The 12,134-nt window shown below is 38.5% G+C and overlaps 1 pseudogene across 1 annotated transcript in view; it reads left to right on the forward strand.

The window, feature by feature from the left end:
* The window catches only part of LOC129461030 (ankyrin repeat domain-containing protein 18B-like), a 295,938-nt pseudogene that overhangs the window by 14,562 nt on the left and 269,242 nt on the right, over positions 1 to 12,134 (forward strand). The window contains exons 4-9 of the transcript XR_010121426.1: positions 2,273 to 2,554; positions 3,153 to 3,364; positions 4,718 to 4,941; positions 8,521 to 8,566; positions 9,734 to 9,787; positions 10,616 to 10,706. The product of XR_010121426.1 is annotated as an ankyrin repeat domain-containing protein 18B-like (transcript). The remainder of the gene's footprint in view (positions 1 to 2,272; positions 2,555 to 3,152; positions 3,365 to 4,717; positions 4,942 to 8,520; positions 8,567 to 9,733; positions 9,788 to 10,615; positions 10,707 to 12,134) is intronic.

Consider the following 12,134-nt stretch of genomic DNA (forward strand, 5'->3'; position numbering starts at 1 on the left):
CTAGTATAGTCTGGGCTCTGGGCAACTGTAGTCACCCAGACAGGAGACAGTGGTTTGATCATAGTTCACTGCAGTCCCCAACTCTTGGGCTCATGTGATCCTCACACCTCAGCCTCCTGAGCAGCTAGGATTATGGGCATGCCCCATTGCACCCGTCTGATTTTTGACTTTATAGAGATATCTTCCTATGTTGCCCAGGTGCTCTGGAACTTCTGGCCTCAAGTGATTCTCCTGCCTTTGTCTTTCAAAGTGCTAGGAAATTATAGGCATCAGCAATGTTGCCCAGCCCTCAATGTTTCTTTAGCTCCCACATAGGAGTGAGAATGTGCAGTATTTATCTTTCTGTGTCTGCATTTAACATAACGTACTCCAGACTGATCCACGTGGCCACGAATAACAGGATTTAATTCCTTTATACGGTGAATAGTATTCCATTGTGTATGTGTGCCACAGTTTTTTGTCTTTTCATTTGGTGATGGATATGTAGGTTGATTCCATACATTAGCCATTGTGAATAGTGCTACAATAAACGTATGAGGACAGGTATCCTTTTGATCTATTGTTTTCTTTTCTATTGCCTGAATACCCAGTAGTGGGCTTGCTGGATCCCTCGGCAGTTCCATTATTAATTTTTTGAGAAAACCTCATGTTGTTTTCTATAGTGGCTGCACTAATTTACCTTCCCACCAACAGCATGTAAGAGTTTACTCTTCTCTGGAACCTCACCAGTGTTTTTATTTTTTATTTTTTTTTTATCTTTTCAATGATAGTAATTTATTCAAACTGAAGCAAGATTATATCATATTGTAAATTTGATTTGTATTTCCCTGAGGATTAGTGATACTGAGCATTGTTAAATTTATTTATTGGCTATTTGTATTTCTTTTTTCTAAAAAAAAGTATAGTTAGATATTTCGCCCAATTTTGAACTCAGATTTTTTTTTTACTGTCAAGTTGTTTGAGTTTCTTGTGTATTTTGGATATTAGTCCCTTATTAGATTAATAGCTTGACAATATTTTCTCCCATTCTGCAAGTTCCCTCTTCACTCAGTTGTTATCTGGACAGAAGCGCTTTAGCTTAATGTAGTACCATTTGTCTATCATTTGTTTTTTGCCTATGCTTCTGATGTATTACCCATAAAAATCTTTGTGCAGACTAATGTCATCAAGCATTTTCCCTATGTTTACTTGCAGTAGTTTGATAATTTGGGGCCTTACATTTCAGTCTTCAATCGATTCTGGGTTTATGTTGTTATATGGTGTTACATAGGAAGCTAGTATCATTCTTCTGCATATGGATATTTAGTTTTCCCAGTGCCATTCATTTGAAGAGGCTGTCCTTTCCCCAGTGTATGTTCTTGGCATGTTCGTCCAAAATCAGTTGGCTGGAAATATGTGGATTTATTTCTGGGTGCCATATTCTATGGCCTTTACCCCAAGAATCATTACTTCTTAAAATGCAATTCAAATTAGCATGAAACATTTGCAGTTTAAGGAAAGGCTTATGGCATCAGAATCCTTAATTATAGGATTCATTACTTTGTGTTTTTTTGAGATAGGATCTTTGTCTGTCATCCAGGCAGAAGTGCAGTGATAATAATTCACTGCAGCCCTGAACTCTGGGTACAAGCCATCCTTTTGCCTCAGTCTCCCAAATAGCTGGGTCTACAGGCATGAGCCACCGTGCCCGGCTAATTTAAAAAAATTTTATTTTTGTAGAGATGGGATCTCACTCTGTTGCTCTGGCTGTTCTCAAATTCCTGGGCTAAAGTGATCTTTCTGCCACAGCTTTATAAATTGCTAGGATTACAGGCGTGAGCCACCATGCCTAGTATAGAGTGTAATATGATTTTCAAAGTCTTATTCCTAGAGCCATTTATTGACTTTGTCCTAAATAACTCAATATGATATCTCTGAAAATTTTTTGACATATCACGGGGAATGATAATGAGGGAAGGGGGTTAGACACTTTTTACTAAGAGATAACTTAGTGCCATTTAAGGAGGAACAAAAATAATCAGAAAAATAAAAGTAAGATGAAGTGCAAAAGTTCTGTGGCAAAGATGCTGATAGTAAATAATGTATTTTTGTGACTTATGGTAGCTTTAACTTTGTTCTTAAAATTCTGAGTAAGGGTTCACATTTGAAGAATCTACTGCATTACAGATAACATTTAACTGCAAGTAAATGCATTTCAAAATTTGCTATTGGTTTTGTATTAGATTATTCTCAGCCTACTTCATTATCAAGCTATACTATTTTATTCATGCAGTTTGATGATCTTACGGCAGAGAAGGAAACTGTATCTTCAAAATGTGTCAATTTGGCTAAAGACAATCAAGTTCTTCAACAGGAGTTATTATCTATGAAAAAAGTACAACAGGAATGTGAAAAACTTGAAGACAATAAAAAGATGTTGGAAGAAGAAATATTAAATCTTAAGACACATATGGAAAACAATATGGTAGAACTTAGTAAACTACAAGAATATAAATCAGAGCTAGATGAAAGGGCAATGCAGGCAGTAGAAAAATTAGAAGAAATCCATTTACAGGTTACTTGTTTAAATCAGGTAAGTTTATCTGTAATGTGCTTTCCTTTATTTCACTGCAAATTATATTTTGGATATGTGCATATTGTGTTTCCTCTGCCTCTCTTGTAGCAATTTGCTTTGTAGAGTTCTAGGAAAGAAAAGGCATCTGTTTTTTCTTTTAAATATTTACATTTCCATTATTATTATAACAAAATCAATCTTTCAGAGTAATGATTCTCATTATGGAGTCATTTGATGATTAAGACCAGTTGGCATAAGAAAAAAATTGTGATTAGAAATTATGTGATACATTTGAATTGGTCTTAAGCTACATTGTTCGTTGATCACTTTTTAAAATTATGAATGGATTCTATTACTTTTTATATGACCAGATTACATTAATACTAACATAATTATGATTTCAAATTTTTATAAATCAGACTCAATTCTGGATTCAGTTATTAGTTTTGATATTGCTGATAAACATTTTAAGCTTCAGCCTCTTTTTTTAACATATTCAAAATTGCTCTTTGAATCACTGACTCAAAATGAAAGGCAACAAACATATAATAATTAGGTTATAATTGTTTTAAAAGTATGTTCTTTTCATTTCTTTTAGAAGCAAGCACAATATGAAAAACAATTAGAGCAGTTAAACAAGGATAATATGGCTTCACTAAATAAGAAGGAACTCACACTTAAAGATGTGGAATGTAAATTCTCCAAAATGAAAACTGCTTATGAAGAGGTTACAACTGAGTTAGAAGAATATAAGGAAGCCTTTGCAGCAGCATTGAAAGCTAACAATTCCATGTCAAAAAAATTAATGAAGTAAGTCAAAACATACACTCATAGAAAATGAATTAAGCTCATTAATTTGTTTTGAAAGCATAATTTTTAGTGAGGTGGCTTCAGGATATTAGTAGGAAGGGAATGCTAATTTGACAATGTAATTTTGGAAAATAATGTTAGTAAGTAATCTTACCTTTAAAATGTTAGTCAAGGATAGTTTCTGTCTCTCATCTCATTTTTTTTTTTTTTTTGCTTTTGTATGGCTTTCTTCCCCTGAAAAGTCTCCTGTAGTTAACTTAATCCGTTAGTTTTTTTCACTAAGTATTTTTGAAGCTTTAGAATTAATAAAGTGATCTTGTTATAAAATTACTTGTCAGAATTTCCCTAAATAGTAATATTAATGAGTTTAATTTATTTTTCGGTAGATCACAACCTAAACCCAAAGTGTCAAGTGGTACTGCTACTCTGGGCACAATTGTTTTTGATTGTGATCTTTAGTATTATCACTAGAGGGTGCCTCAAGAAAGACTATTTGTGTAACATATTCAAGATGTTACAGAAAGGCATCCTTGTGAAGTAGGGAATATAATTATCACAGGAATTTAAAGAAGTGTAATTCACAAAGTGGTTTAAAAATAACACCTTGTTCAGCCTGAAGGGGAGTGTGGAAGGCAGAAAGAACATGCCCCACTTCCAGTGCCTTGGTCACAGTGCTGGGGGCTAATTGCCTTCAGAGATGCTTTAGTTCTTTTTGATCACCAACCAAACAATCTAGTTCTCCCCTAGGAGTTGTTGCTCTGAATTGTTCCTCAGTACCGAATGTTTAATTGGTCCTAGATAATTGGTGAAATGTACAAGGGTGAAAACTAAAACTGGTTTACTAAACACAAGTATTCCTAGATTTTTTTGTTGTTCATTTTAGAAAACTAACCTACATTAAGGAGTACAACATGATGTTTTGATATAATTATTTCTAGTTAAGTGGTTCTTATAATCAAACAAATCAACATATTCCTTTTCCCATGTTGTTACCCTTTAAATACAAGTATTTCAAATGGAATCTTCACAATCTTACAAGTAGAGCCATTTTAGAAGGCAGCAAGTTTTACCTGTTGAGCCATACATCACTGATAGCCATTTCTCTTCCCTGTCTACTTTGTTTGAACTGCTTGTTCAGTATAAATCACCTTAGAAACAAAGGTGCTTCTTTAGAACAATTTTAAAATTATGATACCTTACAACAGGTATGCTCTCACACATCTTCGGTGTGAAAACACTCTTTAGTGGGTAATTTGGTTTACTCACAGGGCAAGTTTTTAAAAAACTGCAAGTCATTAAGAATCATTTAAGGAAAAATGAAATAGTAAGCATTCGTCTTTGCTATCTTTACAGAGTGAATAAGAAAATAGCAATGATCAGCACCAAGGCTCCTTATGGAGAAAGAGAGGGTGAAATATTTTCTCAGCACTCTTCCTACAAGGCGAGGCCCAGAGTCACCTTGTGTTCAAAATCTTACTAGTATAGGACTCAACAGAAAATATATTCCCCAAAGGCCCGTAAGAATTCCTACTTCAAACCCTCAGACTTCAAATAACTGCCAGAACTCCTTGACTGAGGTTAATTACATGACCGTTTCTCTTTAGGGTTTCATTTCTCTAGCGTAATTCTTGTTTTTAATTTGGTGAACTACTGAGTTGTTCTGTTGACTTATGCGTGTTATGTCATTAGCTGTGTTAACACAGAAAGGAAATGGGAACTTTACATTTTTTAATTTCCTGGAGCTCTCATTTTCAAGAGATACCCACTTGCTAAGTTTATGCAATAAATGTGACTAAACTGACATGTTTAAAATGTCTTTAAAAGCTGCATTTAAGTTAGATTTTAGAAATTGCACGTTGTTGCCTGATAACTGATGATATACTTTGAGATGCTTTGGCTCACTCTCTAATTGATTGTAGTTTAGCTGTGGTTCATACCACCTTTTTTTTTTTTTTTTTTTGAGGCAGTGTCTCACTCTGTCACCTAGGAGTGTCGTGATGCAATCTCGGCTCACTGCAACCTCCACCTCCGGGGTTCAAGTGATTCTCCTGCCTCAGCCTCCTGAGTAGCTGAGACCACAGGGGCCCACTATTACATCCAGCTAATGTTTGTATTTTTAGTAGAGATAGGGTTTCACCATATTGGCCAGGCTGTTCTCGAACTCCTGACCTTGTGATCTGCCTGCCTCAGCCTCCCAAAGTGCTGGGATTACAGGCATGAGCCACAGTGCCCAGCTCATGTCACTTTTAAAGTTTCTTTGCACTGGCCAGGCATGGTGGCTCATGCCTATATTCCCAGCACTTTGGGAGGCCAAGGCAGGTGTGTCACAAGGTCAAGAGTTCAAGACCAGCCTGGCCAAGATGGTGAAACTCCACCTCTACTGAAAGTGCAAAAAGAAAATTAGGAGATACACCTAATGCTAAATGACGAGTTAATGGGTGCAGGAAATCAACATGGCACATGGATACATATGTAACAAACCTGCACATTGTGCACATGTACCCTAAAACCCTAAAGTATAATAAAAAAAAAAAAGCTAAAAAAAAAAAAAGAAAATTAGTGAAGTGAGGTGGTGGGCACCTGTAATCCCAACTACTAGGGAGGCTGAGGCAGAGAATTGCTTGAACCTGAGAGGTGGAGGTTGCAGTGAGCCGAGATCACACCACTGCACTCCAGCCTGGGTGACAGGGCAAGACTCCATTTTGAAAATAAAAAATTTTTTAAAAAGTTTATTTGCACCATCTCAACTCTTCCCACCCATAATCACAACTGAATGATTGGCATCCAAACACTTTACCCCACATATGGATGTTTATTATATAGTAGAATCCAAAATAATTGCATTTTATAAATTACACAAAACACTAAAATGTTCATTTCCATTTTTATGTTAAAAGCTTTGTGCTTGGCCAGGCGCGGTGGTTCACACTTGTAATCCCAACATTTTGGGAGGCCGAGGCAGGCGAATCACCTGAGGTGAGGAGTTTGAGACCCACCTGGTCAACATGATGAAACCCGTCTCTACTAAAAGTACAAAAATTAGCAAGGCATGTTGGCAGGCATGTGTCATCTCAGATGCTCAGGAGGCTGAGACAGGAGAATCACTTGAACCCAGGAGACAGAGGTTGCAGTAAGCCAAGATCATACCACTGCACTATAGCCTGGGTGATGGAGATTCCATTTCAAAAAAAAAAAAAAAGTGTTTGTGCTTTTCTTACATAAGAGTACATCTTCTGACTATAAAAATCCTGGAAGAAAACCAAGAAATACTCTTCTGGACATATATTTGTCAATTAATTTATGGCTAAGTCCTCAAAAGCAATTGCAAGAATAACAAAAATTGACAAGTGTGATCTAATTTAGCTAAACAGCTTATGCACAGCATGAGAAACTATCATGGGATTAAACAGACAGCCTAAAGAATAAAAAAAAAATTCACAAACTATGGATACAGCAAACACCTATTATCCAGAATCCATAAGAGACCTAAACAAATCAACAAGCAAAAAATAAATAACACCATTAAAAATGGGCAAAGGACATGAACAGACACTTCTCAAAATAACACATGTAAGTGGCCCACAAGCATATTAACAAATGCTTACCATTGCTAATCATCAGAAAAATGTGAAACAAATGTCACAAGACAGAATGACTTTTTTAAAAATGAAACAAACAAACAAACAAAAAAAATAAAAAAAGATGTTGGGGAGGCTGTGGAGAAAAGGGACCACACACCATTTGTGGCAATGTAAATTAGTTCAGCTACTATGGAGAGCAGTTTGGCAATTAAGAACTAAGAGTGACCGTTGGATGCAGCAACCCCATTACTATACTAGGGGTATACCAAAAAGACAATAAATCATTGTGACAAAAAGATGCATGCACATGTATTTTCATTGCAGCACTATTCACAATAGCAAAGACAAGGAGTCAATCCAGGTGCATCCAAGGTAGATTGAAAACCCAAGGTAGATTGAAAATCCAAGGTAGATTGGAAAATTCCACATATACCATGGAATACTATGCAGCCATAAAAAGAACAAAATCATGTCCTTTGCATCAATATGGATACAGCTGGAACCCACTCTTCTAAGCAAACTAACACAGAAACAGAAATTAAATGTCTCATGTTTTCACTCATGTGGGAGCTACACATTGGGTGCACATTGTCATAAACATGGGAATAATAGACACTGGGAAATAAGAATGGGGAGGGACAGAGTGGGCCAGGGTTGAAAAACTACTTATTGGGTCCTGTGATCACTACCTGTGTGATGGGTTCAATTGTACTGCAAACCTCAGCATCCCTCAATATACCTTTGGAAGAAACCTACACAGGTACCACCTTAATTTAGAATACAAACTAGAAAAAAAAAAAAAAAGGAAAAAAAAAAGAAAAATTTACTATAAAAAAGTTTACTATAAGTAGAGAATAGAAATTTCATTTTAAGATAAAATTTATTGAAGTAAAAAAATGGATTAAACTTTTATAAAGGGCAGAGTTTTGCTAAGAATTTCAAAGCAATGCATTCATTGCAAAAGATGACTTTAATTATTTATTTATTTATTTATTTTTTGAGTCAGTGTCTCACTCTGTCACCAGGCTGCAGTGTAGTGCTGCAATCTTGGCTCACTGCAGCCTCCACCTCCTGGCTTCAAGCAATTCTCCTCCCTTAGCCTCCCAAGTAGCTGGGACAGGTGCACGTTACCACACCTAGCTAATTTCTGCATTTTTAGTAGAGACGGGGTTTCCCCATGTTGGCCAGGATGGTCTCGATCTCCTGACCTCGTGATCTGCCTGCCTTGGCCTCCCCAAGTGGTGGGATTACAGGCATGAGCCACCATGCCTGGCCATTGTTTAACCTTTGTACTAATAAAACACTACCTTTCTAAAATCATGTATATGCAATAGACCAATATTAACTGTATTTTCGTCAGATTAAACGGCATTACACAGATACATCCTTTGTTATCTAAGCTTAAAATAAGTAGAAATTTTACTTTATTTGTGTGATTATTTTTCTATTTAAGCAAACTTCAAGTTATGTCTAGTCACTAAAAATACTAAAGGCCACATTTTGTGAGTGATATATTATTTCATGATAATATTTCTTGTTTAACTTAAATATTATTATTATTTTTACTTGTTTTAGATGGAGCCGGACTGTGTAGAACAAATAATTAGAGAAACAAAGAGAAGTACGTTGCCAAAATTTATTAATTAAATTTAGGTTTATTTTAGAAATAAAGTGTAAATAGCAAATGGCGTTCCTTTTCATTGTTGGGTTAGTAGATACTATGTCAAGTATTTTTTTCTTACACACATCTAATGAAAGATGTGAAAACAAAAACTTTCACAGAGAAGACTGTACTTATGCACCATAAATTCATCATGTTCCATAGCTTAAAAAATTCCCAAGAAGTCTGTGCGTCTCTTTTTCACTGGCTCTGCAATTTCTTCACTTTTGCCATCCTCACGGAACTGCCAGCCAGCATACTGAAAGGATTCTCAGAAAACAAAGGCATCATCAAGTTCTCAGGGTTTTGGTAGAGACTGAAGGCCAACAGACCTAAGACTCATTTTGAAATCCTTGGCTGAGCAATAACCCTTCATAAGCAGTCACTTGACAGGTGACATTTTAAATCTCCTGTCATTTACTGTGTTATTGGCTTACGTCCGTTCTCAGGAAAAATTCTAAATTTTTCACCATGAAATAAAAACACCCACGTCAATGTGATTCTTGTCAAGTTACTCAGCCTTTTCTCTCACCACTTGCTGCCCTCTCCCCTTTGCTCTAGCACCAAACTGGATGGAGTGGAACTCTGCAGGGCTCTTCCTCACCTCAGGCTCTTTGCCTTCGCCTCTTCCCTCTATCTGGGAAGGTTTTCCTTGTCCTTCAGGTATCAACTTATGTTATCTCCTCCATCAGGAAGCCCATGATATTGACACAAAAGTGGGATAGATGTCCCTTCTGTGTGTTCCAGTAGTGCCCTGCTGTATACCTGTCATGATATCTATGATTCTGTATGGACATTGCCTGCCTGTCTGCTTTTTAGGTTATAGCATATGACTGTTGAGAGGTGGACCATACCATCTTCATCTTATAATTCCAGTGCTGGTTCTAGTACCTTAGCATGTGGCTGCTGATTACATAAATGAAGAATGAGAAAGCTCTGATATTTAAACACAATTAGAATTAATGCCATGTGTAAATTATTAAATAGTAATTTTGTATTGTACATGTACATACATATTTCTCATTCTTATTAACTCTGATAAAGTTCTCAACTCTTTAGTTTTTAAACTCACCTTAGTTAACTGAAGTGTTTTAGGTAAAGAACATAATTCTTTATTTTTCTTTCCAGCTGTTGCTGTGTTGGACACTTGCTCCCATCTACTTTCTTCTCTGGAATCCACTGGTAAGCCACAACTAGTGAAGAGAATATTTAACCATAAAGTCTTAAGGAAAAACTGTATGACTTAAAAGATTATAAAACCTTATTACTGGGCTATTTACACAACATTTTAATTGTTTCTCATAAAATATATAACATTACAATATTTACTGAAGTAGGATATTTTTGTATCATATGTATGATGATAATTTATAGGGTATTTTAAATGATATTTTTTAGCCTCCTTAAGTTTTAAGTGGATCTTGCAAATGAAAACCAGTATTATTGAGTTTGACATACTCAAATTGCCCAAATGTCAGCGGTTTAAACAGCCAAACAACCAACTAATCATTGATACTTTAGTTAAGGTCATCGAAGGCTTATTTGCATTTTACAGTTTTTGTTACTTAGGAGAGGTAAGGAGTACCTGCCAGGTTGTCCATGCTAATGCTACGATTTTGTTTTTGTAGTTCAACTGTATTTTGTATGGGGACACTTTGAGACTGTAAATATCTGGTTACTCCTCAGAACCCACTAGATTTAGCATTTCATGGATGACTTGTGTTTGAACAATTATTACTACGATGGTTGCCAGATGATTAATTTCTTATTCTCTTCTTTGTTCTACACGGAGAAATAAAATCAGTAAATAAAGGAGAAGGGAAGCTCATGATTCTGATGCTCCAATTCCCCAAGATTAGGCCAGTGGTAGACATTTCAAGCTGACTTTACGTCTTTTTGATTTGTCCCCGTTACTCTGTCAGCACTTTTTTACTTTCTGGCAGAAGATGTTCTAAGCTCATCTTGTATTTTCTCTGCCCCAGTCCTGGAATGAGTAATTTTTTTTAGAAGCAGAGGTGGAGCCACTGAGGAAGCACAGGCGAGCCCTCCCCAGTGGGTGCTCACTGGTCCCCACAGAAGAACCGCTGCCACATCAACTGAGGTACAAAGAAACTAGCAAAGGGCCTTCTGGCTTTCTGGGGACAGTCCTCATGTGGTCCCTGGCTGAGCCTCAGAGGTTCTGGATTAGTCTTCTTGTAGCCTCTGTGCTGTATCTTTAGATTGGGCCTCTGTGGGAAGGGCCCTGGGAGACCCAACAGCACAGCGTGTCTCATCTGCCAAATGTCCTTCCCTTCCTCACACTCTGACACTCAGGAATAGGGTAGATGGCATGTCCAGGCAATGCCAGGCCACCTCACTGTCTCCTTTGAGATGGGCCCAGAGGGCCTTTGGGGTGAGTGTGGAAGTTGGCACCTGGAGCCTGAGGTTGATTGTCTCTCCCTGTGTCTTGGAGGAAAGGCTGTGTCCCAAAAAAATCCCCAGGGCCTGACCTCTCGGCACACATGCAGGGAGGGAGGGTCTATGAGCTGAGGGTGTCATTGTAATAAGGCTTTGAGCACTGCTGCTCAGGGGCCTGGTCAGTGGACCGTGGTCAGAGATGACCTGGTCATCAGGACCTGGTCAGTTGGGACCTGATCAGCAGGGGCCTGGTTAGTGGTGGCCTCCTCAGTAAAGGCCTCATCAGTGGGGACCTGGCAACCTAGTCATTGGAAGCTTGGTCAGTGGGGGGACCTGGTCAGTGGTGGTCTTATTAGTGAGGCCTGATCGGTTGGAACATAAGCAATGAAAAACTGGTTGGTAGGACCTATACGGTATACCAGGGGCCTGGTCAGTGTGGGGCCTTAGTGGATTGCAGCCTGGTCAGTGAGGGCCTGGTCAGAGGGGGCTCAGTCAGCTGGGGACTCATCCATGGGGAATTGTTCAGTAGGGGGTCGGGTGAGAGGCAACCTGGTAAGTTGTGGTCTTGTCAGTGGGAACCTGGGCAGTGGGGACTAGGTCAGTGGGAAATTGGTCAGTGGGGTCCGGTCCATGAGGCCTTTTAAGTGCGGGCCTGGTTAGGAAGACATGGTCAGTGGCGACTTTGTCAGTGGGACTTGGTCAATGGAGGAGTGGTCATTAGGGGCCTCATCAGAGGGAACTTGGTCAGGGGCAGCTGGTCAGTAGGAACCTGGCCTGCTGGCCACTATGTGAGCTCAGGCAGGGGGTTTGTCTGTGGAGCCTGCTTGCCTCCATCTGCAGGGAAGGTGAGTCAGGGCACCCTGGAGGGTGGCTGGAAAGAGAAGGTGAGAAGATGTGTTGAATCCAGCACTGCCTGGCAGACCTACAACTTTACAAATGACCTGTGTCCCACCTAGAGAGGGTGTCAGCCTTCTCTGCTCTACCTGGTGCCCCTCCTCTATCTGCATCCCCAAGACCATCATGGGTGGGGAGGGCAGAGATTGGGGAATACCTGTAGAGGCTCTAATGCTGGCCACGCACCATGGTGGTGACAGTGATGAGGACCTGGGTGCAACCACAAGTGGAGAAGCTA

The sequence above is a fragment of the Symphalangus syndactylus genome, chromosome 1 (genome assembly GCF_028878055.3).
Source record: "Symphalangus syndactylus isolate Jambi chromosome 1, NHGRI_mSymSyn1-v2.1_pri, whole genome shotgun sequence".
Classification (NCBI taxonomy): domain Eukaryota; kingdom Metazoa; phylum Chordata; class Mammalia; order Primates; family Hylobatidae; genus Symphalangus; species Symphalangus syndactylus.